Raw genomic sequence first — 3,488 nt, forward strand, 5'->3', positions numbered from 1 at the left:
GTAATACAATCTCAATAAAAATACCAATACACTTTTTTATGGACACACTTTTTTACAGAGTTAGACAAGTTGATTCTGAAATTCATATGGAAAAACAGAACTGTAAGAATAGCTAGTAAAATGCTGAAAAACTAAGAGGACTAGCCCTACCAGACATTAAAATATACTGTAAAGCCTCTACAATTAAAGGAATGGGGTGTATGAGTAGACAAAAAGAGCAGAGGAAGAGAATAGAGAGTCAAGAAATAGACCCAAGTACATATGGATCCTGGATTGAATCCTGAATGAGAAAAATGAAATTAGCAGGAAAAATGGTGAAATTTGAATAAATGCTGTAGTTTAGTTAATAGTATTGTGTCAATTTTAATTTCCTGGATAACCCAATGTATTTAAGTTGTTAGCCTTAGTGGAAGCTGGGAGAAGGGCACACAGCAATCCTCTGAACTTTTGCAGTTTTTCTCTGCATCTGAACTTATTTCAACATACAAGATAGTTTTTTTAAAAAATAGGTTTTACATCAAAAGCCCCAGAATGTGGAGATGAGGCACTGAGTCACACTAATGGTGAAGCATTGGCAAGAAGGGCATTAACTCACCATTGGCCACCTCCCTTAAGCTGACCTCACTTCCTGGTCAGCCAGGTTTTGCCTGATTGTATAGAATACCTATCTTTACAATAAATTCCATTCCATGTTAAAAAAAAATTTAGTAAAAAAAAATGGCGATGATAGCACAACATTGTAAACATAATTGACAGCACTGAATTATATACTTGAGTGTGGCAAAAAAAAAAAAAAAAAATGACTACCACAAAAGTTTTTGGTTTTGTTTTTCAATTTCCAAAAATTTTGCTTTCATTAAATGCTTTCCAAAAATGTTTGCTTTCATTAAAGAGGGTCATTTAAGATTCTTTGTCTTCCATGGTCCTAGAAATAGCACTTTATTTCTTCTATAATTGGTACATTCAGTTTTTTGCTCTCTTGAAGTCATTTTTGGCAGATTATACTTTCCTAGAAAATCATCCATATAGCCCAAGTTTTCAAATTATTTGCATGAAGTTAAACAAAGTATATGACATTTATTCAGTATCTGATAATTCTTACTTATTTTGTGCATGTTTTTCTTCTCCTCTTTTTATTAGATCAGCTAAAATTTTATATTTTTTCCTATATGTATTTTTAAATCACTTCTTCATTCTATTTTTCCAGTTTTCTAATTAATCAATTTTTTATATCTATTCTTTCCTTCTGCTTTTTTTTTTTTTTGGTTTGTTTTTGCTATTCTTTTCCTTCTATCTTGTGTTGTATGTTTAACATTTACCTTATTTTTCAATAAAATTTTAGGGCTATGAAGTGTCCTGTGAATACTGCTGTAACTGAAAATCATGGGAACAAATATGCAATGTTCTCATTTTTTATACATATTTTTAGATATGCTGCAACCATGCTTTGCACTTCTTATTCAACCCAAGAACAATGGAAAAGTTTAAAAATTTTTTAGATTGCAGAGGAACATTGTTTCTGATTTTATTTTATTACATTTTTATCAGCTACTGCCACATGTACTATTTCTCCTTTTTGGAATTTATGGATGTTTCTTGCATGCTCTAGTACACAGTCAATTGGGAGAATGTTTCATGGACACTTGAAAATAAAGTTTAGTCTTTCTTTTCAGGGTAAATTCTAATAGCAACTACATCTACATTATTCCTATATCCTAACTTTTCATCCACTTGATCTGCCATGAAGTGACACAGTTGACTTGAAGTATCTAACAGTGTATTTGTTTCTTCCTATATCTCACAGTTTTTTAATCATATTTTTAATTGTAGAATATGACATATATACATAGAAGTGATAGCTTTCCAAGTGCAATTTAACAAGTAGTTAGAAAATTTCAAAGAATATTATAGGTTACAGTTCCAGTTTCAGTTATTTCCTTATTATGGAATATAACATACATACAAAGAGGTAATATATTTCAAAGTATGATTTAACAAATAGATATATAGGAAATTTCCAAAGTTGCTATAAGTTATAGTACCATAGTTTCAGTTATTTCCTTATTGTGAAATATAATCTATATACAAAAAGGTATAGCTTTCAAATTACAATTGAACAAGTAGCTATAGAACAGATTTCAAAGGATGCTATGTGTTACAGTTCCACCATTTCAATTCTTTCCTTCTAACTATTTTAATACCCTCACCACTAAGAAAAAGAATTATATAAAGATTCAGTATTCATAATCCTTTGTTAAATTCCATCTTGTGTGTTGCTACCCCTTCCTCTAGTGTAATCACTTCCCCAATCTTCAGCAATGTCTAGGCAGCGATCACCCTAACTCGTTTATGTTGAAAAGGGGTGTCAACTTTATGAGCATCTAGTTGATGTTCTTGAAGAGGCTATTGGCTCTGGGTTTGGGAACTTAGCTGGCATAGGAGCACTCTGAAGGCTTTGAGTTTCTGAAGAATAAACTTAGTGAGTGAATCTTTTATAGAGCCTCAAATAGGGATCTGGTTATTCTTTAAGGTTTTCAGGACTACTGTTGACTTGCACTTATCATATTGTGGTCATTTGGCATTTCTAAGTGAAGCTTGCATAAGAGTAACCTCCAGTACAGCCTCTTGATTCTATTTGAATTTTCTTAGCCACTGAAACATTATTTTGTTGCCTTTCTTTTCCCCCCTTTTGATCAAACAGGCATTCTCAATCCCTTGATGCCAAGGTCAGGGTCATTCCCAGAATCCATGTCCCATGTCGCCAGGAAGGCTCATTCATCTTGGGGGTCCTGCCACACATCAGGGTGAGGGTGACAAATTTCCAGAGTTAAGCTTAGAGAGAGAGAGTCCACATTTGAACAACAAAAGAGGTTCTCTGGAGGTGACTCCTATGCATAATTATAGGTGGGCTAACCTCCCCTTTGCAACCATAAGGTTCACCTGAGCAAGGCTCAATATCAAGGGCTTGACTTATAAACTAGGGGGTTCCTAAGTTCACATAGCATTTGTTATGTCCATGATAATCCATCCATATTTCACATTATCATCACTTAGTTGTACAATCCTCATCACTCTCCATTTTAAACAGTTCTCATGACCCAAAACATCTCATAGTTCTTGTCAGCCCTTAATTATTTGTCCCTAGTATTTGTGTAATAGTAGTATGGTATCCCTATTAATTATAGTCCCTAGTACGCAATATGTAGATTTTTCCCATATGCCCTTCTGTTGTCAACTCTCTCTGCTATATTTGTGGTGCTGATCTGTGGGAAACTTGCCTTTAAACAAATGCTTTCAATCCTTTTAGCCTTCAATACATCTCTGGTACATATAATCCCATTAACAAACAATCATAACCCCTATCCATTACCATCCCTTTGAATTCACCATCATTAATCTATCTGAACATATTAGATTATCATTCCCCCTCACCAGCTACCTAGCCCACTAGGTCCCCAATTTTCTATATTATAAGACATTGATTTTAC

This window comes from Choloepus didactylus, chromosome 4, assembly GCF_015220235.1.
Source record: "Choloepus didactylus isolate mChoDid1 chromosome 4, mChoDid1.pri, whole genome shotgun sequence".
Classification (NCBI taxonomy): Eukaryota; Metazoa; Chordata; class Mammalia; order Pilosa; family Megalonychidae; genus Choloepus; species Choloepus didactylus.